General features: G+C 39.2%; 1 long non-coding RNA gene across 1 annotated transcript; it reads left to right on the top strand.

The window, feature by feature from the left end:
* Positions 1–1,064: 1,064 nt before the first annotated feature.
* On the top strand, positions 1,065–26,610 carry LOC310896575. The gene is made up of 3 exons (XR_014581626.1): positions 1,065–1,342; positions 15,387–15,529; positions 23,930–26,610. It is a non-coding gene; the product is annotated as an uncharacterized lncRNA (long non-coding RNA).
* Positions 26,611–27,162: the final 552 nt, after the last annotated feature.

Here is a 27,162-nt window from a genome sequence, read left to right as displayed (position 1 = left end):
TTTTGTAGGGGTTTTGTAGGGGTTACGGGCAACTCTCCTTTGCAGATCTGGCAAATGCTGCCCTGCTGCTCCTGCATGATGTGTGAAGATGGCAGCAGCAGGTGCCATGGCTGTGGGCATGGAGCTGAAGCCTGTTGCCCTGGCAGTTTTCTGCTTCACACCTTGGCTTCTGTGACAGAAATTTAAGGTCTGCTTACAGATCAGCCCAATTTATGGAATGCTGAAGTGCTAAATGCTCTCTTTGCTTCTTGTTTGTTTTGATACTTGACTGTTTAAAACTGTCCCTTAAGATTAAACAGGACAAATGTTTACTTTTTCTGAGACAGCAGTACGCAAAGTGCTTGTACGTGAAATTAGGGCATGCCTGTGCCAGCTGTCAACAGTTACACAACCACACATCCATTTTTCCACTTATTAGACTTACAATTTATACAAATTTGAGCTGATCCTTTGATATCTTGTAAACCTACCAGAAAATCTCATGTAGCATGCCAGTCACATTCCAACACTTTAATTTCCAGAAACCTTGTGGTAATGTAAAGATATATGAGTCAGATAATGCATTAAACAGCAAAAGTGGGAGCCTTTTATAATATTCAGTTGTTGCTTGTTACTTTTTTTTTCTTTTCTATAGATCAGCAGGATGGAGTTAGACACTCAGGATGGTAATAAATGAATCCTGGACTAGTTGCAAAAAGCCAAAAGGGACTGGGATATAGCTCACATACTGCTAAATAGCACATGTGAAGTGTTTGTGGTTATGGCTTTGGGTTTATTTACAGTGGAACAAACCTTAAGTGAATCATGGTTCCTTTGATCAACTTTTGTAAGGAAAGGAGATGCAGATTCCCAGAAGAGAACAGTCCTGTCATGGAAAGCTTTCTGCCAGACCAGTCAGATCTGAATGTGTACGCCTGGGCTCTGTTTCCCGAAGCACATGTGGCAGGCTAGGGCTGGCTCCACCGGCGTCTCCCTCCAGACTTCTCCTGTAAACACAAATGGCACCAAGGGCTGAAGGCTAGCCCTCTCGGCCGACTGGCTCCCTAACTGACAGCAGCTGCAGCTCCTGCCCAAATAGAGTGAAGCCTTTTGTTTTGGGTTTCATTGGCAAGCTGGGGCTTGGTCTTTAATTGGTTTCATCAGGAAAGAAGTGAGAGTATGTGAGAGTATGTGAGATGCAGTCCGACTTGCTGGCACCATCTCAGGCAGCATTTGGAAGGGAGGGCCAGAGGAGGTTGCAGATCACTTACATTTTATCTGCCTGAAGGTACATACCTTGGTCAGCTGTAGCAAGGACAAGCAACAACCACACACTCTAGAGGAGGAGCGCAGGTGTTCTCAGGTAACCTCCTACAACTCGTACAGGAGGGATGGGAAATCTGGACATTTTCTACTGGCCGTTCTTTACCACAAAGCACAACATGGTTATTTTCTTAGCATGGTCTTAGCATGGCTGCCTTACAAAGGTAGGGTGAATCTGTTGCTTTTGGCCTAGTTCTTTATTTTATTTTATTTATTTTATTATTTCCAACAATAAGGGTGAGAAGCGTTCTGCATTTCTTTATACATGTTCAAAATATCTCAGAACACATTACAGAAATAGAGTAATTAAAGGTAAATTCTGCTTTTGTCAATGGCCTCAGTGGTATAAATTAAGATAATTATCGGACTGCTTTGGCTCAAAACTTTATTCCTAAGTATTCACACTGGGATTCAGTACAGACATTAAGACATCTATAAATAGGGTTATACCTGTAGATATGTACAATATCACAAAGTCTGTAAAGTCTCTAGTATAGTCAAGAAAGATGTAGTTAGTTCAGTCAGCAGAGCCTAAAGAATGTCTCGTCTAACCCTCAAAACAGTTCAAGCAGAATTTAACTACAGAAGTGTAAATATTTAGTGTCATTTTAAACATCGTGTTGTGCCCTGGCTGAGCGCTTGTTTCCCCAGGGATGTGTGGATCTCATGTGAGTCCTGTGTCATGTCTGTCCCAGTCCCATGCAGGGGTCTGGATTCTGCAGGGTATTGCAAAGGACACACACAGGGCCTGCTCAGTTTGGACTGATGCTGGAGTCCACTGGCCACAGTGACTGTCCTGAGAGCCTCTCTGCAGGCTGAACACCCATATATTTGCATCTCTTGATGTGAAACTGAATCCCAGCCTCTGTTAAATAACAAAAAGGCCTCAAAATTTATTGAAGGGGGAAACAGAACCAACTCCAATACCTTTCAAGATAAAGACGGGTGTTTCCAAGAGCTAGTGCTCCCTATTGGGGGGAGAAATTGTAACCCCATGCAGGTGAGGAGGTCAGGATGAACCACCAGGGGCTGGGAAGCACGGCCTGAGCTCTGGCTGCCATGCAAACACCTCCAGACTGTCCATGACAGAGGGGCGAACGCAGGTACTTCTGTAGGGACAGGGTGGCTGTTGTGTGCTTTCTGCCCCTAATGTGAGCAGGAGGGAGTGGGCTTTGTGTGCATGTAGGCAGGTATGCAGAGGGGAGTCTAAACCAGAGGCCCTGAGATAGCGTGCGGGAGACCCGTGTTGCATCCTGAAGCGTGGGTGAGTGACAGAAGAATGTGAGGACCGCCGCAGTGGGCGATTGCCTGGGAAGTACTGGGTGGATACTTCCTTTAGTGAGGCATTATGAAATACCAGGTTGGAAGGGGAGGGTCCCTTTTCAGGAAGTTATTCTGAAGTTCAAAGTGTTTTATGGCTTTTGCTCAAGGCTATAGAAGAAAACAATCTATTGGGTCCATTCCCCTCTGTTAGAGCAGGCATTTTATTATTTTTACCACTTGTTCTCATTCTTAAGTGATTGGATATTTATGCACCCTTTGACAGGATCAAACAGGTTTATATGTGGATAGATGTAGATACATTTAGTCCTGGCACAGTCACTAATGAAAACCACCACAGCACAAAAAAAAGACCATGTAATTAGATCAGTGTTTTTTTTTTTTTTTTTTTTTTTTTTGTGGAGCTAAAAACATTGTGACAGTTTTGGTATAATGATCTAGTAGTCCAAGTGTTTCTGTACCCTTTAGGACAATTACTGTTCCAAAAGATAAAAGGTTTCTCATTAACATTTTGATATTTTTTTCTCAGTACATTAGTAGCTAAATTCTGAGGTTAAATATGCAGAAACCAAAGGGACCTGATTTCTTTGAGTAGAGCATGGCACCATAAATGAAACAGAAATTCTGCTGGAATATATCCCATTTTACATAATGGCTTGCTGGAGGTCTGTAGATTTGCACTTTGGTTTGCAAGTCTATGCTATAAACATATTGATTGATTATGAACTGGATTATGATCAAGCTTAAAAATATTTCCTAAAAGATATGTCAATAAACTATATCCTAAACGTGAAACAAATTTCAGAGCATAGTTCTTATGCTACAGTTATATTTGGCCTGTTTAGTTGCAGACATGTCATGCAGCTAAAAGCTGATATGAATATCCTGAGCTTCAGGGTTAATATTCTTGAAAGGATTCCAATTAGCCAGTAGGTAGCCAAGTTACATTGCAATATGAGTTGTGGAACTGATCCTTTAATATGAATAGCATCTAATAAATAGCCAAAGTACCTTGCTAGTGAATGGCCAGTAGATTAGAAGTTCTTTTAATACATTTTTAAGGCAAATGCTTATGAACAGGAAACATTTTTTGAAATTGATATCTGCTTGTGATCACATTGTTAAAAAAAAAAGTAAAAAAAAAAATCAACCAGTCACACAGTAAATATATCACGTCCAATAAATAACTTAAGGCAACTTTAACAGTCATGAATTTCTTATATGATTTAGAATTGGCTGAGTGAAGTTAAATGGTGATATGGCAGCTGAGATGTGAAGCAAGAAGCCAAGAAATTTATTGGCTTTGATAAGAAAGAAGACGTGTTTGTTTGGTTTTATTATTGGGAATTTGAACAACGGGAAAAAATAATAACTAGAAAGGAACAAAATGTGGGACTAAAGATTAAAGTTTTGGAATGATTTATATGACAGCTGTTCAGAATACACATGACTAATGTCAGCTCTTGAAGCTCTGGGTTTATTTCAGCGTGTTGTTCATTCTGGAATCATTGGGAATTTTTCTGTGTTTCTGGACAGTATTTATTGTAAAGTCTGCAGTTCAGAACAGAGTTCAAATGCATGCTGTGAACCAGAAAACTTACTTTTTTTTTCCTCATGAAATACTTTTACATATGAACAGCAGTTTAAAAATGTTCCATTGGAAGGTTTTGCTTAAGCACATGAAATCCATCAGTAGGATTTTGCATAAATAAGCAGACCAAAGAATCATGCATTTAGTGATCTACAGACTGCTCAGAATCTCATAAGTAGAGCTTTAATTAAGTGGCCTTTCTTAAAATGGAGATGAGAAGACAAAATTATTTGCCTTACATCTTTTGCTTGACTTAAAGTGTCTGCTAACTAGCACCCACCAGGAGATGGCTGAGCATAGAGTATACTGACCTTTTAGAGACATTTTGAAAAACAGTCTTGAAAAAGAAGCTTGCATTTCTGATGGAAAAGTAAAACCACTGGTGACACAGAAAACTCAATTACTCATTTTCAGAACCAGTGATCCCTTTAAATCCTTTGTGAGCCACTGGGGCCTGATTTTCCTCTTTTGACGTTCGGCATTATTGATGTCAATAGTTTCTCCAGGTTAATACTACAGTAAATGGGTGAAAAATAGTTCTGTTGTCACTCTAAAAATGAGAGTTTTCTTTCTCATCAATAAAAGAGCAAGTCTGTAAAGGGAAGTGAAGAGTGGTGGTTTAGACAAAGTGGTAAGAAAATCATTTTGGGTAAGGTTTGACCTCTACTGTGCACAGTGAATAGCACCTCTTAAAGTTGCAGGCTTTGTAGCAATTGCAATTATGGGGGAAGCTGACATTCAATGGGGAGAATACACACTTAACTACTTGTTAACAGCATCACTTTGTACAGGTTTGGTTAACAGTGTGGAAAATCCGCAAAGCAGAAAGTCTCCTATTGTTGTACTTAGTCGTGGTGGAGATTGCTAGCCTTGTGTTTCTGAGTGATTCTGGTGCCTGCAGAATACAAGCAGTACGAACACTAAAAGAATTAGATGTCCTTATAGATCACCAGGACCTGCCAGTTCTTGTTCTGCACCTTTATTTTGCTCTGTAGCCTTTCCAAATGTTCTTGTCCCCATGCCTTGGAAGAGAAGCATCCCAGGAGGCATGGACCGCTAAGCTCCTGCTTTCCTGGGCAGGTGCTCCCTTGTCCATGGTTTGGTGTATGGATGAACTCCCCAGTCATCTCTGTATGGTATCTCTGTTCTCCATAAACACTGTCAGCATGTGCACCCAATTCCCGTTCTCCTTATTTTCAAATAGGAGTGTGTGAATTCAGCATGTGGAATTTGCCACCTTGTGTGTGTGTTCACCAGAGGGTGTGCAAGGAATACTTAGCAGAGGTGGATCTAATCTTAGAAGGTGACTGATTTTCTCTCCATGGAGATACGGCTCACACAGCCAAGCAGCTGAAATGCTGCCTTCAGCTGTTTCTACCATATGCTCCTGAAAGGGCTGCTGCTGCTCTCTACCGGTCTGCTTGATGTTGCTGAGCTGCCCCATCTTCTAGCAGAGACATTTGTCTGTGGAAAAAAGTCATTGTTGACAGGAGGTGTGAAGCTGCTCACATTGATCCAGGAGTTTCTGACTGCAAGAAAAGGGCTGACCTAAGAGCAGCCATTACTCAGGAAGTGACTCTCTGCCCATCGGCCAGGGCTGTGATTTCTGTGTCCCTCTTCTCATTTTCTGCTATATTTGATTTCAATTTCAAGAGATAACACTACAGACTTTCCAGTCATGCTGCTCTCTGTGATACAGGGAAATCGTGAAAGAATAAATCTTCATTTAAAAACTTGCAAGAAAATAAAAAAGACTTCCCAAACTGCCACCTTCAATAAGTCTGCAAGGCCATGGTTGAAGGCCTACATACAAGCCAAAGAACAACATTACCTTAATGCATTTTCCATTAAGTTTCAGTTAAAGGTTGCAAAAATGTTGGGAAGTGATGGCAGTACAGGAGGTTTGGAAATCTTGAAAGATATATTACTCAATAATGCTACTTATCATGAGCACAGGATAAAGAAACTACTAGAAAGGACTATTCTGAAGTATGAATGGGGTTGGTCTCTTTTCGGAGGTGAGAAGTGATAGGGCATGAGGAAATGGCCTCAAGTTGCACCAGGAGAAGTTTAGATTTGATATCAGGAAGGATTTCCTCACAGAAGGGGTGGCTAGGCATTGGAATATGCTGCCTGGGGAGGTGGTGAAGTCAACGTCCCTGGAGGAATTTAAGAGATGTGTGGATGTGATGCTTAGGGACATGGTTTAGTGATGGACCTGGTAGTGGATGGTTGGACTTGATAGTCTTAAAGGTCTTTTCCAACCTAAGTTATTCTACGAGCCCTGCTTCTGTCAAGAGCCTGCATGCTGAATGCATGCAGGGCTGCTGCCTGGGCAAGAGCTAGATGCTGAAGGCTTCTCAAGAGGGTGAATACCTATGGGGCTGAGGCTCCCTCCTGTTGAAAAGGAGCTGTTGAGGGAGGTGGTGGGTTTTGAACTGTCACCAGGGACTGAAAAATCTATTTCTGAGACATTTATGAGCAGTAGTTCCTCTTCCCAAGATAGTGCTCTAACTTCCATGCAAGGGAGATGGTGGTGGGAGGTGGATCCAGGCAGGGGCAGAGTAAGACGAAGAGTAGCCTCCAGCCTTATGACAAAGACAGCATATAAGCAGGAACACAATCAGGTCAGCACAGATAAAGGAAGTTAAAAATAAAGACAATCTGAAGTTGTGTGACCTGGGCACGTACAGAGGCCTTGCAGGAGCAGAACTGCATTTTTCTACCAGCTTCTGTGCACGAGTGGACCATTGCCGGGTACTGTCTTGCTTAGTAGAAAAAGTGTTCATAGTTCTGGGGAGCTTCGTGCACCTCTCAGCCCAGCTGGCATGAGAAACCAGGCAGTACTAAAAAGCAGACATCCTGGATTGTGCTCTTACCATTGGGTCATTGGACCTGAATTTTGCAGTTTTCTTTATTTTCAGCTAGACTTTTTCTTCTGTGCCCCAGAATAGAATGCTGTGTGGCTTTCATAATTCTGATGTGATCTTCCATGGTGTTTCCCACCGTATTTCTAGTATTTTTATTTTATTTTTTTACTCTTAAAACTTGAGAAACACATTACTCATAATATATTCCCTGCCTCCCCCTTCATTTTTCAGTGAAATAATAAAAGGCCTGCCACAGCTTGTGTGCTTTAGTCCTCATTATTTCTGCCCTGATTTCAACAGCCACTTGCATCAAGAAGTAAAAAACCTCCAGATCCAGGTTGCATGCCAAAGAAAACAACTGCAGTTCACAGAAATCCCTTAATAATTTCAGCAAAATGCTAAAGGAGGAATTTTGTAATTAAAGATTTCATATTTTCTTACCTGATGTTGAGCTGGGCGGATTTTTCTACTGATTCCAAGACATCCCACTGGGGGAAAAATGGTTGCACAATTGGCAGTTATTTTATTGGAATAGCTTTGTCATACTGTTATCTCTCTGATTCATGGAATAAATATTTATACATATCCCTTTTCCAGGCACCCTTCAAAGTGACATTTTCTTCATTAAATTATAGCAGCATTTAGATTAAGTGCTTTGGCAGAAGAAAGTAATGCTATCCCAAGATTCGTAGACTCACAAAATGGTTTGGGTTGGAAGACCTTAAAGACCACCTAGCTCCAACCCCCTGACACGTGCAGGGACACCTCCCACTCGACCAGGTTGCTCAAAGCCCCATCCAACCTGGCCTTAAACACTTCTAGGGATGGGGCATCCACAGCTTCTCTGGACAACCTGTTCTAGTGCCTCACCTCCTTCATCATGAAGAATTTTTTCCTTATATTTAATCTAAATCTAATGTCTTTCAATTTAAAGCCATTAGCCCTTGTCCTATCACTATATGCCCTTGTAAAGACTTTGCAGATTAGTGTTTGGCAACCTTAGTACATAAAAAATCAATGTGATTTTATCAGGATTCTTTGCCACGCATCCCATGAGCTAATATGCTGAGTGTGGAGAACAGAGAGAGGCAAAACTTCTGCCATGGTAGAAGCTCATATGAATTCTTTGTGGTATCTTAAGAATGAATGCTCTTACTCCACCTGTGATGTCCATATTTGTCATTTTCACAAAAGCCTTGGTGCTCATCCAGGAGGAACTTCCTGATCTCTGCACTTCCATTCCTGTGTTTCAGACACAAAATTGAGTTTTGTCTTACAGGAGTTAAAGTGGGGCTGAAAATTATCCAGTATCAAGTTCAGCAAATCATCTTTTGAAATCGTATTCAGAGAATCCCTCTCCAGTTCTAGCAGGCTAATGCAGCTTTTCCTGGCTGATTTGTAGGTATGGCCAGACAACATGAAGCTAACTTCTAGTGATGCACTCTCAGGTGTCTCCCATACAATCACTCTTCTAGGATGTCATTCCTTCTCCTCCTCTTGATGAAGGATGTGCATTTAGCAGAGTGAGTTGGAGCACCTGCATACTCCTTTGTGAGTTTTACACGATAATTCTTTCTTGTGCTCTAGACTAAAATGTTTTGCCCACAGAAGTTGATCTGACATTGAAAGATAACAGTCCCTCATTTTCTGAGCCTTCGCTGATAGGAATGCTTACTGCTGAAAGTGCTGAAAACTCCGTCTTTGGAAAACTGCAGTCTCTATAAGCCTTGAGAACTCAAAATGAAAAAAAAGAGAAAATCCCTATCTCTCTATTCATTTGTATGTGTACATATAATGATGGACAATAACCATTGTCATTGATAAAGTACATGAATTAATAACAGAAAAGGCCCGATATATTATTACAGCAAATTAATGAGCAGCTGAACATATGATTAAGCAGTAAATTTAAAGATAATTTTTATATATTATATTTTTGTCTTCTTCTCTCTCTCTTCTTTTCATTAGGAGCTCAGTTTATTAGCCTATTTCTAAAACTCTTATTAAAATGTTGCTGTGAAGTGATATATTCTGCTGCATTATATGGAATTTTAAGTCTTGCAGCCTAGCTGTGCAGAAATCTCTGCTGAGTCAGCATCAGTGCAAGTGCAGAGGATCTGCAGAGATCTCCTCTGACTCACTCTGCCATAGACTTGGAGGACAGGCTCAGCACCAACTTAGGCAGAGACAAGGCTTTGAGGAAGGGTTAACTAAGGTGGGAGAAAAAAGGAGAAAACATAAGAAGAGAAGGCTAAAGCTGACTTTAAATTTCTTGATTATTATTAGGGGGGCATGAAAAATTGCTTGTACAATTTTTTGGAGAACAAGTTTGGAAAGCTATCTGGTTATCACTACTGCACTATTCTTTAACAAAAAGAAAATTATGAGAGAAAATAGTGATGTTAACTCTGCATGAAAAAAATAGTGTATTCCAGTAAGGCTATAAGGATGTACATTCATGAAGTTTGCATCCATATGGATTACAAGGATAAAATTATAGCAGAAAAGATGTCCACGATGTCAAGTAGACTTTGCTCCATCAGTCCAGATTTCTAGATCTACTTTCTGCCATCTTTTCTGATATTTTTTTTTTCTCTGCATCTTCATGATCTCAGCTGACATCAGATTATGTCCACTTATTTAGACTTACATCATTTCTAATTAAGGTCATATATCTCTATTCGTTGTCCATGTATAACTGAATATATCAGTATCACAGACATGAATGTATTTTCACGCACATGTTCATAAAGAAAACTCTAATCCTAAAAGCAAAAATACACAGCTTTATGACTTATTTGTCTAACTGAGAAATTTAGGCAGTCTGTGAGAAATAATATATTATGCTTTGTTGGCTTTTTTCTCTCTCTTGCTTTTTTTTAGTCTAAAATAGATAAACCAATTCTGTTCAACAACACAACTTCTAGATGCTTCAAAAGGAATGCAGCAAAAATAAATATTTAAGTTGAGTGCACTCTAGATAGTTTAGAATAATTCATGGCTGTCTTACTGTGGGAGTAGTAATTATTGATCAATTTTTTTTTTTTTTTAAGTGTTGAAGTACTGTACCCAGCTGCATTTTCAGAGGGCTTTGTGTAGTTGGCTTATTCACTGCAGCTCAGCCGCTGCAAAGCTAATGAGACTGCTGACCTTGAAGACAGGAAGGTTACAGGCCTCCCAAAGTGAATATAGTACACTGAAAGATGTTTGCTTTCTGTCTTTTTATTGAAATGTACTTTTTAAGCTTCATTACTGATACAAGGAGCAAAGAGGAAAACAAAACAAAACCAAACCAACCACATGCTGTGGCTATTGATACATTAATGAGTCTTTCACTGCATAGCTGTATTGCTGTCTTGGTCAGTGAAGATGCATTCTGCTAGTGTTGAGAATTTCCTTCACTTTTTGTAAAATGCAACTCCAGTCCTTGTTTCACTATCCTTTCTTTTATCTTGGGATCAGTCATTGGACAGGTCAGAAACCCTGCCTTGGAAAAGAAACTGAAAACTCCCATCTGTGCCTTCCATAGTCTGAATCAAACACTATTCAAACTAGAATGCATTAAACTGTTATCCCTTCAGATGTTAGATGCCTAAATTAGATTAGTTATAGAATATCTTTGGCTCTGTATCACAGGGTTTGTAAAAGTTTTTACTGTCTAGTCTTGGCAATGTAAATTTGATGATATTTCTCCCTATCTATTTGTCTCTCTTTTGCAGCACATGTGGAAAAAACATTATTTCCTCTCCTCTACTTTTCATTCCATTTGAAATGTACTCCAGCCTGTTTTTGTTGTTGTTTGTTTGTTTATTTGTTTTTAAATTATACTTGGAGCAGAAATGAAAACAAACAAACAAACAAACAACCAGCGATACTCACTTGTCCTAGCAGGGCTCTTTCCAATCTTGGCATCCTAACTGAGATTACCAGTTTGACTGGCAAGGAAATCCATCTGTTCAGGATATAAATACACAAATAGTAGGAATTATGCATGTTATTGTAATTCATGAAGAGGACTAAATATTCTCAACATGATAGTGACCACTTGTCACCTGCATTGTATCTAAAGGTATTGAATTAAAGACTGTTGCCATCTTCATGATTATATTTAAATGTAATAAGCACTTTCTGAAGCCTGTTTTGAAGAACGCACAGGATGGTGCAGGCTTTCCACTCATTCATGGCATCCTACAAAGCTTTTCTCACACTTCCTCCTAAAAATGTCAACACTTCTCTTCAGTCCTAATAGATGTCTTCCACCCTGCTGTTCCTATTCAATTCTATATCCTCTTTAGAATAAGGCCAGCAAGAAACTGATGGAAAAACAAACAAAGTCTAGAGCTCTTTTGCGCTCTGGCTGTGCAGAAAGTGTAGAAAGAGAACATTTGCTAACAGTAAGTAAATGGCTTTCTTATAAAACTTACAGGCAGTCCTTTTTTTCCCCCCTTTTGAGATTGAGAAAGGGGAGTCTCACATAATTCTTCTACTGTTAAACTCTAATTGTATCTGTCCCTGTGTCTTGTGCCTCACGCTCATTAGTGTGAAGATTCACCTTAGCTATCTTGACTTGCAACACTTTTTGCATGTCTGCTTGAGGTCCCAGTGGGGACCTCATCTCAATTACTGCTGCAGTCTGTTTTGTGATGCTGTCCACAGCACATGGTCAGATGCAAAGGACATGCTTAAACCAGGCTGAGGGGACCTGTTCTGCTCACAGTCCTCATAGTAAGTTAAGGAACAGAGGATTATGGAGGTAACCTCAAAATATTATCTATTTAAGCTGCCTGCCCCAAGACATCATCAGCCATAGCATCAGATTTTTGTTTTTCAAAGATTTCTCATCATGGATACTCAACAATGTCCCTGACAATCCATCTAGTGCTTTACTATCCCTGTCATTAAAAAGTTTGCCCTAATGCCTAATAGAATCTTTTTTTCTTGCTGCCATTTAAGTTCATCACAGCAGGATTAGCCTCGCTCAGCAGAAGTCCCAACAAAAATGATAGATTTTTCCCCCTTGGGAAAAGCTGCATATGAAGGTTTGATGCACTTTTCAAGCCTGCCCATGCATTCTACATTTCTAGACCACTTTAAAGAATGTGTAAACACTGAAGAGAAGTTGCATTTCTCATTTAGTGTTGAAAGTGCTCTGCATCTTTTAAGTGTAATTGGTAGCACCCAGACACAAGGCCTCGGTACTCACGGTCAGGTAGTGCGTTGAGATCTGCATTGCCATCCCTTTGTTCAGTGGGATGGATCAGGCTGCACTCCCTCCATTGAAAAAAATTATCTGGGGGCTTAGGTAAAAACCACGGATTTTTTTTTTTGAAGATGGGAAATGGGAATTACTTGGTTTTAGCAGAGGCAGTCAAAGAGTTTGTCAAAATTTCCCTGTAAATCCTTTGCTAGGAAAGGAACTGGAAAAGTAGACTGATAACAGAACCACAGGGCAAAGTTAACCTCTGTGCATATGTGATGACTTCTGTTAATCAATAACTTCTGTCAGCTCCTAGTCAGAGTGTCGGTTAACATACATAGTTAATTATCTTTTGGATCTGTAGGCATAGCTGTGATTATAAGGATAAAATGACAAAATATGTGAGAGTAGAACACATTTAGTCTTTTAAAAGTTGGATTTTGTTTTGCTTATTATCTCATATCTGAACACTATTCTGAAGCTGAATAAAAATAAACTTTTTGGAGATAAAACACCAGATTCTATCATTGGTTATATGTGGCTCATATTTGTTTCAACAACAGGTAATGCACATAGCTGACCTAGAAACATGTTTGCAGGGTACGCAGGATTTTGCCCCTACTTAACAGAAGAATGTTATTGCCAAGATTGCAAAAACAGAGCAAAACTCTACAGATATGCACCGTGCTGTGAGCTTTTATTGTCTGACTGTGTCTAATGGTTGAACTGCCAAAACTAGCAGCAGGACTAGAATAAATTATGAACAGATGAAGAACTCTCTCCTTCTTGTGTGATAATCCAGGATTCCCTTATCTATAAATAATGATCCCAGAATTTGACAACGAGGAGTAAAATGTTATGTGAACAAATGGTAGAAAGCTTTTACATCTTTATTGAAGTGATCTTCTTCCACAAATCAAACACCAGATACTTAATCTAAACAGGATGGATACCCTCTAAGATAAATGTCCACAGTACATATAGAACATGTGTTGGAACTAGATGATCTCTAAGGTCCCTTCCAACCCAAACCATTCCATGATTCTAATATGCTTTACATGCTGACATTTCACTTGATAAGTACTGCTGTTTCTGCTTGTCTGTGACATTACAGTGTTTTCTATTCATGAAAACTATTTCTTATATCCAAATTTAACTGAAATACCCTGACATTGACTAGACATATTTCTATTAGTGGCATGAAATTTGCCAGTACCTCCATTTTGGTTTATTTTACATACAGTCCATCATATTGGGTATTGTGATTTGTTTGTTATAAGCTACCACATATAACACTTCTGGAAATAAAAATATTGCTTACAACAACTGAAATCCAGATAAATATGTGGTGTATCGTGCCCCCTTCATCCCCCACCTTCCCGGGAATATTTTTACTCACTCTAATTACCTACTTTCTAAGTGCAATGTGTTGGCTTCTGCTAGGAACACAAGGACATATAGCTGCTGTGCAGGAGACAACTGTATTCATTTAGAATTAGAAGAGCTAAGAGTGCAGCAGAAAAGCAATCAGATAATCCAGTTCTGTTTTGCAGAGAAGGAGCACTAGTGGATTTTCTTTGAGACATTACCTTATTTTTAAGGATATTTCATTAACATCTTAAAAATTAGGACAGCTTGTGAGTATGATTACCCTTCTACTCAGTCAATGATCTCTTTTTAGTCAGAAGAAAGCAGTACCATTTTGAACAACAGGTAGCTCCACTGTTTTCTCATTTAGTAGCTTATTCGCATAAGCAATGCCATTGAAATCAATAGGCTTCCTCACTTCAGTTTTGTTTCCTTGCAGTAATTTTGTCCAAGTAAAGACTAGCATATTTATTTAAAACTGCTTATACCAACATAGCTAATGCTAATTCTTCCTTAGGTGGATTTATACCAGTATACCTTTTTCCACAAGGGATTCACAGTCCTAAATCAGATAGTTATCCTTGTTCAAATTAGGACTAATAAAAGTGCACACGTTTGCTCATTTTCTGTATTTGATGAGCAGAAGTTGAATTGGAACCTAAATCTGTACTTTGAACTGAATATGATGTAGAAAGAAAGAGAGGAAGAATGACAGTGAAAGGAAAGTGGGAAGGACAGGAGGACCTTTAAGAGATCCATCTTCTCTGTGAGTTTTGAGGTGTTCTGGCCACTTCAAAACATTATTTGGAAGAATATATCAACTGAGACTTATTCTGACCTTCACACTTACATGAAACAAGCCAAAAATACCTCTGGTACCTTCTCTGCCCAAGTTACCATGGTATCTTTTTTAGATCCTTTAATCTTTCCTCTCTTTCTTCCCATTCTTGTTTTATCTTTTAAATCTAATCTAGTCCAGCTTTTTATCCAGTTCTACCTACAGGGAGAGCCTGCTGCTGTTGGTGCCCAATGTGAGATATGGTAAAAAGCATATTTTTTTAATGGGTGAGAAGTCCCCTACGAAGGCTGAAAGCTGATGAATTATTTAAAGCAGAATAACTAAGGTACACTACAATATGAGTTATTCTTTATATATTTACATGCGTTTGTTGCCTTAGCCCATCAACTGTATGGTCTAAAGAAATGCTAATCCACACGAGCCTTTTAACTATCGTACATGTGGTTAGGATATATTGGAAGAAGCTGAATGCAGACCAGGAGATGAAATAAACAAACAGTGTTAACACTTCTGCATATATACAATGATAAAGAAAAGTCATCTAGAAATTTCATAAATAGGAGGATTGAAAAACTTCCTAGTACGAAGTCATTATGCCAGAAGATATCTTAGGCTCTGGGTCAACACATGGATCTTGAATTTTGCAGAATTTTTCTTTTACTTATTTCATGAATATAACTTTTCCATATGGCTTGTAGACAATTTCCACAATATGTTAGATGCTATAAGCATATAACTACTCCCATCTTGCTTGATTACAAGAATTCAAATGCAAGTCAGGTATGGAGGGCTCTAAAAATGGTAAACACATGGGCTTTGAACACTGGCTGAAATATAAACTTCTTGTCTTTGTCTAGTTCTGAAAATAGGTCCAGAAATCATAATTTTCTAGATTATCTTAACATGGAACCTGATTGAGTTAATCTGTTTTAATAATTCTGTATTATTATTATTATTTTGTAATAATTTTGTTTTCAGAAATTGAAAGCCACCAAAAGAAGTTTTATTAAAGATGTGTTTGAAATATACAAAATGAAATACGTGGAAGCTCATATCACTTTGGGAGTTTTGCATGTGTTGTGGTCCTGTTAACCTAGCAGCTGAAATGTAGAAAAAACATGGTAAGTTGTAAAGAAGTTTGAATCAATTATTGTCTGTAGACAAATGTGGCCAAGGTTGATTTCAGTTTTTGACATACTGAACAGCTTCCTCTGACTATATGAGTGTCCTGTCTGACGTTTCTTGTTTGATTGAGAAGTCATCTTGTGTAACAAAATAGAGTTACTATTCTTAAATCTGCACATTTGCTGCTAAGCTATACCAAACACAGGTGAAATAGTAAGATTAAAGAGCAGTGTGTAACACAGCAGAAATAGCTGGCTAATTATAATCAGCTACCCAGCTACATAGCATATTCCCTAGATGACAGTTTATGAAAATGTGTAGTGCTTTCAATGCATACGCAGAAAAATGGAGCCTTCAATTGAAAAGAAATGCTTTTATGTGGCTGTATAAGGCTTGATTTTGTTTGGACTGTGAATGGATTTTTGGCGTGATTTGAAGCTGTGTTTAAAGTAGTTTAAATTACAGTGACCACAGCAGTCACAGAACGTCTACAGTAGGAGCTCTGGGTCATACTCAGTGTCCTAACCCTGACACGTGCTATATTATTCTTTGAGTTGATGGGAAGCTCTTTTGCCAATTTGTGCTCCTGAACAAGCAGATTAAAAACACTGAATACAGGCAAACATAATGCCTCTTTTGCTAATAAACGTGTGCTGCTACTGAAAAGAAAAGGCTTTTGGGTTCACAAGCAATTGCTGCAAGGTTTCCTATAACCAGCAGTGCAAGAAACTGCACTTTTCCTTAAAATGGCTTTACTTTTTTTTTTTTTTTCTCCCCCCCCAAAAAAGTGTAGCATTAATGGGATAATGGGATGAACAGAGGGAAAGAACTGTCACTGAATGCACATTAGATTATTAGAAAATTTAGAAGCTTAACAAATCTGAAAACATTAGTAAATGGCTGATATTATAGTTTGTAGAGGGGACTCAAAGGAAGTAAAAAACATAAACCCCACCAAATTAATGAAGGATGTGTATGGAAGATATTATTATACACCCCAAAATGAGGTTATGAGAGAGATCTGCAATACAGATTCCATGTGAGCTGCCAGATTTCCAGTGGCTACAGGATCTCAAAATCTGTCAGATCAGCATCTCTATTTCACTGCATATACTCATGGGATTTTTCACTTCCAACCTAGCAAAGAAAAAAGGCAGCTGCCACGATCTCTGCTTTGATGTTTGGAAAAAAAGCAGAGTAGTCTAGGATTTCTGAAAGGAGATTTGTAAAATCACATATACTCAAGCGAAGTCTAGCCAGGCTATATTTACTATACAGGAAAAATTTGATTTGCAAAAATGTGGGATATAGATTACTAGATTAATGAATTAATGAATTATAAGAACAGAGCTTGCTGTCTGTCTTTTGCTCATTTTCTGTCTCATGGGAAGAGTAAATTATATTCTGTCTACTCACTGGAATAATTAAAATTTTGAAGAGCATGCAAGTACAGTATTGAATAGGTACTCATCAGTAACTAAAATCAGTAACTAAAATCAGTATTTTGTTGAATGTTCCTTATCACAAAGTCAACATCAGTCTCTGCACCTAGCTGTTAAGAAAAAATAAATACCCCACTCAAGCCATATTTTTTATTACGTTCCCCTCTGATTTAGAGAGTTTGTCCAAAATGGAAATTTTGAATGATTTATGATATTTTCCCCAATTCTTGCTTCATCAGAAAATTATGTTTTTACACTGATTTTGGGTCCTGAATCAGTTTCACAGCTGCTACGGAATATTTATTTATTTATTTATTTCCTGTGAAATCTGTGGGAGAAGGGCATCTCACACAAAGGAAGACTCTGGAAGGAGGTCTTCATCTAGGGCACAGAAAAGCTTGTGAGAACCTTTCTTATGATTTCTGTGGGCAGAAGGGCACCACTCATTTCAGATAGCAAATAATTATGATCTGAGCACAGATAAGAGTGGAAATAAACAGTTTCCAGGAAAAAAAAAAAAAGAGAGTACATGCTGATACATATTTGATTATGTGAGAAAAAAGCAGAAGAAAATCAAAAAGAGAAAAGACAAGAAAAAGGCATATATTGTATGACACTATGAAAAAGAGATATGCAAGGCTTACTAGCAGGCAGGAAAGAAGCTTGATGCCAAGGAAAAAGAAGCTTTGTTCCCCTCACACATGTGGCTCCAAAGCAGACAAAGTTGTGATGGAGGGGAATGAGCAGTTCCTCCTCTGGAGTCGTAGGGAGGTCATGTTTTACTGGATGGGGCTACTGGAAAGAGGACTTTACGTCTGTTAGCTTCCCTGCTAAATCAATGTTGTGCTTGCATTTTTGCTGTTGCTGTTGAGAATAAATGGGACCACATATAAGAAGTGTCTGGCTTCTTTATCAATTTCTCTGTCCAGTAGAAACCATCTGTAGGACTCCAAACCCTGGACAAAAACGAAAGTCCAGGACAGGTAACAATCTCTCTCTACATGAGGTGTGTATTCATATAAAATATTTCTGAGATGGTCCCTCCACAGAACTCCTATTTCTGTCAGGTTAGATTAGTCTTCTAAACTTTAGAGCCACCAGCTAACAAGCTTTACAGCACAGCCTTGTAAATCATCTGTCTTGCAAAGGCACTTACATGGAGGAGCTGAGCATCTCTGAAAATCAGGCCATTTCATTTTACCGACTATATATGGATGCAGCAACTTAAATTAGGCATACAGAAATGTTAGCAGTGGGATTTTCTGAAGATTGGTTGCTGCTTTGTTATTAGAACATGTTCCAAAGGCAGGTTTTGTGCCAGGAAAGATATGATAGCAATAATTCACTAGCCAAACGGACAGGATGACCTTTATGAAATGGCTCAGCCTCAGGATGGTGCTGCCGCAGCAATAACAATGCATGCAGGTGGACGCTAGGAAAATCAGGGGTTAAGCTGTCCCAGCGGGTGATTTTCACCTGAGAATATGAACCCTAAATTTGGTTAGCTTGTGTGGCCACCCCACATCCTTTCAGGACAAAAAAAAGTGGGGAGCAGCCAAGAGCAGGTAGGTGGTGATAAGCATATATGGCTGAGAGCAGGGGCCTGCAACGCTGTGTGTGTGCTAAGGCAGCTGCTGGCAGTCTCTAAATGACTGAGCAGGCTGTAGTTTTCCAGCTGAAGGATAATATGCTCGAGGGAGTTGGAATCCTTTGCCTTTCAAAGGTAGTGCTCTGCTTCAAAGATTCCAGCTCGGCTGTGTGGCAAGCAATGTCTGCTTGCATGTCCTCAGTGCCATGGGTTGCTCTCTCTGCTACTGGGGATGAAATATTTAAGCTCTGCTTCTGAAGTTTGCATGGTTGCTGCCCTAGGCTTGGTCTTGTGCTGAGCAGCAAGTGAGGCAGCCTGCAGTATTCACAAGCATTAGCTCAGCTTCAAGCCCAAAGACCTCAGAGTTATCCGCACTCGTCTGTGAACAAGACAGGATCTGCCAAGTAGATGAACTTAACAGTTTTACTGTGAGTTTGTGAAACATGCCCTGTCGGGCTGTCACCACCATGCCCGTGACGTAGGCTTGGGATTCGGCACATGGGATCATAGAATCACAGAATCATTAAGGTTGGAAAAGACCTTCAAGATCATCTCATCTAACTGTCCTTCTACCACCTATATTACCCACTAAACCATGTCCCTAAGCACCAGGTCCAACCTTTTCTTAAACACCCCAAGGAACAGTGACTCCACCTCCTCCCTGAGCAACCCATCCCAATGCCTGACTGCTCTTTCTGAGAAGAAATGTCTCCTCGTTTCCAACCTGCACCTCCCATGGAGCAACTTGAGGCCATTCCCTCTTGTCCTATCACTGGTTACCTGTGAGAAGAGGCCAACCCCCAGCTCCCCACAACTCCCTTTCAGGTAGTTGTAGAGAGCAATAAGGTCTCCCCTGAGCCTCTTCTTCCCCAGACCAAACTACCCCAGTTCCCTCAGCTGCTCCTCATAGGACTTGTGTTCCAGGCCCTCCACTAGCTGTGTAGCCCTTCTCTGGACATGATCCTGGGCCTTGATGTCCTTCCTGTGCTGTGGGGCCCAAAGCTGAACACAGTACTTGAGGTGCGGTCTCACCAGAGCAGAGTACAGGGGGACGATCACCTCCCTGGTCCTGCCATCTACACAATTCCTGATACAAGCCAGGATGCCCTGCAGGCCCGCTCACTGTCGGTGCCTGTTGCTTGTCATCAGGTGGTTCAGCTGGGCCGAGCGCGGCACTGCAAAATGGTGCAAAGTCCCCAGGGCATCAGGAGCTGCCGAACCGGCCTTTTTGCAGCTCTAAACTAATGGCTGTGATGCACTGCTGCGAGGAGAAGAGCAGTGTGATCCCCTCATTAAAGTAATTGTAGTCTGAAATAATTATACCTTAATTAGTGAGCTGCTATAACTTGCTCCAGCTCATGGTCTTGGGTGCTCAAAAAGTAACAACCAAGCCATGGTTTTATTTGGACAATAAACAGATTGCTTATTTACAAAAGAGTATTCAAGTATCAGTTGCTCAGGACTTGTTGGAGGGATGGGATTCTGATTTCAGTGAAATCAGTGAAAGGTGTTTTTTTGTTTGTTTGTTTGTTTTGTTTTCTGTTTTTCCTACTGAAAGGTCTGATTTTGAATGGTGACAGTCCAGTGGTAGCCTTGTGTTTGCTTTGCTCTGGCAGCTACAAGCTCCAGACAGTCATGCTGCACTGACGCCTTCGCTGTCACTACTCTGCCCAAGTGCTTGCAGACATTAAATGTCTGAAGGGGAAGGAGCTTTGAAATTACCTCCAGAAAGTTATGGTTGCCCTGTCTGAAGAGCAGACTTGGAACCAGACAACTCAGCTCTGCGCCTCGGGTGACTGTGTTACAGCCGAGGCCACAGGTGCCTCCTTCTGCTTTTGGAGATCGTACCCACTCCTCCCTGGCACTGACTCACGGTCTGATTTTAGTTTTATTTAGTCACAGAATTGGCACTGTACCCTGTGATCTCTGTCTTCCATCTGCTAAAGGGTTCATCCCATTTAGAGGAGAGAACAGCATCCACAATTATTGAGTTGGCAGTGAGAAACGGAGACTAAGGCTATAATGGTAAATAAAACAGGGCTAGGGCACAAGTTTCAGCACTGGCACATGACTGCCCAAACTTGCTGTTCGCATAACCCCTGGCATGGTTTTGGCATGCACCAACTAGCTCTCCCCCAAGGAACGCCCAGGCACAATCTGGACGACAGCATCTGCCAGAGACTGTTCCTAAAAAACTCTTTGAGCAAAGGATGCAAGGTGTGCCCTGCCAGTTAGCCCCAGGGCCCACAGTCCCTGGCCCATCATACTCACCGATACAGACAAAGCTGGAGATGCCAAACATCTGATCCCTTTTCCTCATACAGCCAGAGAAGCAAGAATATCGGCAGGATACTTTAGCCTCAGTACTCTAACAACAGAGCTGCCCAAGAGCCTTTGTAGCCTTAGATTTTAGAGGTTTATTTTGTAATAAATGCTTAGGCTGTGAGCAGTTTTATGCTGGATCTGAATGACACCTTTTCTTCCAGAAGCCCTGTAGAAAGCCTGCACCCTTTTTAAGGAACTACCTGCCATGCTTTGTGTACTGCAGGTGCAGCATGTCCTGGGCAAAGCAATAATGGCTGGCAAAAGAGTGCCCTTTGTGAGGACCTCCCTTGCAATCAGAGTCAGTCTGTAGCTTTGCCATAAATTACATAGCAACAAAAGCTATACTGCATTGTTTTATTCTATGGAAAGAAAAATGCCTCTTAGGCTGGCTGGATTATCTTTAACACCTCTGAAATTTAGCAGAGTGATTTTTTTTTGTGCTTTGGGAATTCACAGTGAGGGATGAGCACAGCTAATGAGCTGCTTTCAATGAGTCTAAACTTAGCTAAAGCCTCTTCATGGATCCCTTCAGTAACCAAGGATATTAGCAGAAGAACAAGGTCGAAAAGACAAAAGCCCACAGCTTGACTTTACACTGTGTACAAATTAGGGAACTGACTCTTGCATTTGATCTTTTAAGCAAAAGGGTAACGTATGGTTAAATTTATACCGTCTTTTGCCTTTCATCACTTCACTCCTGTCAGTACAAGTTGAATGGTGCTGATTTGTGATGCCACTGCTTTATATATCAGCCTGGCTGGATTTCAACTACATCTCCGCATGTTGCATTTTATGTTGCCATTGCTGTGTCCTGTCTGTGAATTAAAATCTTTGCCATTTGTCCTGCTGTAGTTGATTGTGAATCCACAACCCAGCAGATATTCTTCCATTCTTCCTGGTTACCAGAGAAAGAAATACGTTTTGGCTCTTCTCCACAGCAGACTGAGCACCTGTGTGTGTTTGCAGTCAACGGGAACTTTAAGCCATGCTGCTCCATGAGCCCCCTCCTGCTTTCACTGAAAACTGGGGTTGCTCAGCACTTCACAAAAGGACTCTGCTTAAAGGGATGCAAAACTCCCGAGCAGACTGTCTTTAATGCGAGTTCTTTATGGAAAGAATTACAACTGCTTTGTTGTTGCTGTTCTTCCTTTTTTTTTTTTTTTTTTTTTTTTAGGTATTGTTCCATTGCTATTGTACTAATTAAATTTGTCCATTTGTTAGGCAATCTAAATTGCCTTCATTCCCAGCTGCTGCACAATTTAACTGTAATAGTGCAGATTGTTTTATGTAGATGGCTTGATTTTTGTGGTCGGTTGTATGGTAATGAATTGTTTGTCAGAGAAATTTAACTATAAATTCAACAATATATGCACAGATTGAAGTAATGAAATTTGTGATCATGATAATATTTTATGATACAGTCAATCTGTCCTTCTCTTAAAGATAAAAAGTCAGGTTTTATGACTACTAAACAAAAGAACAGCTGTTAGCTGCTCAAAGTTGAGCATACAGAATGAAGCTGATTTATATGATCTAATGAGAGCCCTCTGGAAATGGTGTATCTAGAAAATATTTTGGATATGGAAAAGCAGAAGATAATTATAAAATGGCTTATTTTTAAGTTTAAGCATTTAAGCACAATCCAATATTTGACTGTAAACTGATGACCTCTCTGAAAATTTTCACAGACTCTTGCTGTACTTGAGCAATTTTATCAAGAGTAGGACAGTTGCAGTATAATGGCTGCAAGCCTAGATAATGGTACAGATGGGAAATCTATAGGAAACCTTTTCCCTAGAAATAAATATTACAGCAGAAAGAATATCTGGGAATCAGCACTGAAAATTGCAGCAAAAAGAACTATTTGGGCAAATATCAGCAAGCTTTCCCATGGTGTTGTAATACTTTTTCAGTAAATGGATTGGGCATTAGAGGAGGAATATCACCTGGTCAATCTCAGATAGCTGCTGCTGGTCAGTCACACAGCTCTGATGTGAGGCACAGAGGATGGGATTCACATGAAAAGATGAAACTTCACATAGTTCAGTCATCTCCCCCTAGCTGGCTGTCTAAGCTCCCTTTATATGCAATGGAGAGAAATATCTACTCTAGAAAAGCAGGCAACCTCTTAAAGTCAAAAAAGAAGAATAATGACCTCCAGAAAATGATGATCTCATCTTGTCTAGTATAGGTGGTGGATGAGTATTTGTCACCTTCCACTACAGAAAGACTTTGTCTCTCCAGAAGAGGAACTTTAGGTGGTTGAAGTAGTTGACAGGTTAGATAGCTAAGATGAAGTGAAATAAATCTTGTTCAAACATTGGTGGAATTGTGTTGGTGTACAGAGCACAGCCCATAAGAACTTTCAAGTATTTATGCTGCAATACAAAGGAAAGGGTGCCATGTCATACCATACATTTAGAAATATTGGCATCATTAATGTTCTCCAGCATTTGAAATACTTTCAAAGCATTCCTGCACATGTTTTCCAGCTTGATCTCTCAAGGTCAAGCAGTTTGTCTTATATTCTTACCTTTTCTTTTCGTCTCTCCGTATTTCTCCTGATGGTAACTTTATACTGTAGTGTAATTGCTGCTTGACCAGCATTGTACTGAGGCCAGGTTGAAATGTTAATACTGCTTTATGTCACTGAGTAATGACTAGTAGCAAGCTAGTGTTTATAACTGAGGATGAATGCACTTATTTTTTGGTCAAAACAGTATTTTAAAAGTCTTTACCTTTACGCATTTTCAAGTCAGCTAAATTTTCAGCTTTTGAAAAAATCCAGAGGAGACAAAAGCAAAACAAAACAAACAAACCCCAAAGTGTCTTCTCCATGAAGGAGAAATTAAAGTCACTTTTTTGCATCTCAGAACTCTAGATGATTATTATTAACATAACTGAGGAAATTGGTCTTCACAGAAATGACTTAAACTGTGTAAAATGAATTCCATTAAATGTTGGCCCAAAAGGGATTATTTTGTGCTCTGTGAGGAAACCTGAGTTCATTTTTGTCCCTTGTTTCCTGATTTCTGGTCCAGATGACATGGAGTGCAGAAGAAAGGATCAGACTCAGACACAGGGGAATGGTGGCGTCCGATAATGCAAAGTGGAAACCACTTCAGATGTGGTGCTGACATAGTCCCAGTGGTGGTCTATTTACTTAAAAAAATACTCACCCCAGTTGGTGATACCTTGTAAATATAAACCTGATATGTGCATTTCCAAGTTATTTGAATCCTGTGCAGCAGCTTTCGTCAGTGTACTCCAATACCTGCTTTCTCTCCAAGCTAAAGTACCACTAATGCTTGGATTTGTCAACATACAGTGACTTTGGGTAAGAGCAAAGGAGAAGGGAAGAGGAAAAATAAAAAATATTAAAAAAATAATAATAAAATACAAAATAAATAATAAAATAATAAAAGAAAAGAAAAGAAAAGAAAAGAAAAGAAAAGAAAAGAAAAGAAAAGAAAAGAAAAGAAAAGAAAAGAAAAGAAAAGAAAAGAAAAGAAAAGAAAAGAAAAGAAAAGAAAAGAAAAGAAAAGAAAAGAAAAGAAAAGAAAAGAAAAGAAAAGAAAAGAAAAGAAAAAGAAAATGCTTCATTGCCATATGTTGCCAAAAAAGTTAGGGCAATTTTTCATAAAAACACTGAACCTGAAATGAGGCCTCTTTGTATCAACTTGGAAATGTATCTAATACACAGTTACTTCGGAATGAGGCATGGGAAAGAACATGTATGATCGCATATTTGGCTACATAAGGCTTCTCCCTTGAGTAAAGTTGTTGTGAAAGTAAGAGGGTATGTCTGCCTCCTAGAGCAAATCGTGACTTCTTGTTTGCTTTAGAAATTGCCAAAATGTTTTCTTTCATCTCTTGTTAATTTCATCAATGCTGGATCTGAACTCTGTAAATTAAGCAGAAAGTTTTGGTTTGCTTGTGGAGGCACAGAAAGCCTGATCCTAATTGCAGTAGCATGCACTGAAATTCAGCTTTCTTCTTTCTTCAGTATTGGACCCTGAGTTAATTTCTGTAGAGGCTTGTTACAGAAAATCGTTCCACACTTTTGGCCTGTAGCTCTGAAATCACCTTTTCCTTCAAGATGTGATATGCTACAGAATTTAGATGGCACAAAATGTGTTCCACTGCAGTTGAAACAACTCTGGTGCAGTGTCAAGTATACAGGTTTTTTCATGGTTACCTAGAGACTGAGTGAAAGGAAATATGTGAGGCTTTACTGAGCCTACCTGAGAAGATAAATGCTTTTCAGCAGTCAATGGACCTTAGACAGACAAAGTAAGAAGAAGCTGTACCTTCAGTGGAAGAAAAAAAAAATAAATAAGAAGGATTGCCATTTCTATTTGGTAGTATGTTTCTTCTTCTGAAGATGAGATGGAGAGGACCTGGACTCTTGCATTGTTTAGTACTAACTGATGGATGATGTTTGTTCTTACCTTTCTTTTGTTCCTAAGACAATAATTTTAACTTTGTTTTATGCAGACTTTAACATTTTATATTTGTTTATCCAACAATAGGAATATCTAAATGAAACATAACTAATAATTAAAATCAGGAGAAATTCTCATTTTTTGTATGAATTTTATTGATGAGCCCATTGCATGCCACCAAAATTAAGCAATAGACATAACTATTTGCCATGAAGTGAGACTATATCTTTTCTTGCTGGTGACATTTTGGGGGAAGGGAAGGCTAACATTAGCAGTTAGTTAAAAACATACAGTCTGTAGCTCACATCAAAGTGCCTATCTATAAACATCATGCTGTGTATTCACTGAAAATTCAAGTGGGGTTGAAAATCTGAAGGTGTTTTTTTTTTGTTTTGTTTTGTTTTGTTTTTTTTTGACACAAATACCCCAGACAATTTTATCACTCTGTGAATGAACTCCATTAAAATCTATGTGATGAAACCTATAAGTATTATGTGACAAGTTTTGTGTTTTCTTTCTTTGTTTTTATTTTTCTTCCCTTGTCTAAGTCAACCTTTGGGTAACACACCAATGAATTTTATTATCAGTATTTAGTAGAAGCTTTGATGGTCTAAGGTTATGAGTCTGTCAAGGTTCATAGGGAGAAACATTATCTTCTATTTGACTGATTTAGTATGAAAACTAGTTTTCAGTGACCCAGACTGTACCTGAGCAGTCATGTGCCTGAAGATTTGTTTGTTTTTCTTCCCTGTGTTCTGTTAATTCTTGTTCCAGTTGCACAGTCATCACAAACAAAGGGTTGCTTTCAGCTCTTTCCTTCCTCTTAAAAGTATTTATTTGGTAAGGTAGCCCCAGGTAGGTCTTGATGAATGGGATATTGCATGTTACATAACTTTTGTACTGTAAATTTTTTTTTGTTTGTTTGTTTGTTTTTTAAGAAAGGAAATTTAATATGTTCTCTTTTAAGAAAGTAAATTCAATTTTCTAGATAAAATCCTGGCCATCCTGACATCAGTTTTGGCATTTACTGCAGTACAGCTAGAATTTCACCTTTCGTGTGGGAAGCTTGTTTGGTTAATTACCAACCCATGAAGAGCAGGATCATACCAGATTCAGAAACAGAATCACTTGCTAGTGTCATGGCAATTGTACCAATTATTCATTTACACACAACTTTGGGAGGTTATGAAAGTTATATGACTACGTCTCTCATTTTGAACCACTAAGACTATAGGTAATTACACATGGCAAGTCTTATACATGTTGTACAAGGAATATAAAACCCGAAGCTGTGCTCTAGCAAGTTCTGATTTGTACAGATCCCCTTGACCTTCATCTGATTATAGACATATATAGGATAAAGGATGTATAAAGAATATGTGTGACCTACAGCTCTGCAGCTTGAATTTGAACTAATTGTATGTACTGTTCATCTTAATGTGTGCTGATTTAGGATGTTTAATGCTGGTTTTAGAATTGTTAATTAAAATCAGAAATAATTAGTTTTTCCAGGAGAGGTGGGTATCTTAGGTTGTTAATAGGTAGTTATGTTTTCTAAGAAACACTCTTAATATTTCTGCATCATGTTGAATTTTTAACCAACCATTCTGCACCTTGACATTTTCAGCCAGGAAATAAAATACCTAAATAAAGTTTCCTAAGAACAGGAAAATAAAGTACCTAAAAGAAGGAATAAAATGTCCAGAAAGCATTCTGTCTCCAAACTATAATGCTGTTGTCCTTTCTAAATAATCTTTCATCAATTTTTGAGTAAGTAACACTGTAAAAAAATCCTGGAAATAAGAAATGGTCTGATTGTCAGACTGTGG

This window comes from Anser anser (genome assembly GCF_964211835.1).
Source record: "Anser anser genome assembly, chromosome: 3".
NCBI lineage: Eukaryota > Metazoa > Chordata > Aves > Anseriformes > Anatidae > Anser > Anser anser.
Note: the sequence above shows the minus strand (reverse complement) of the source record. Positions and strands in the feature narration are given on the sequence as shown.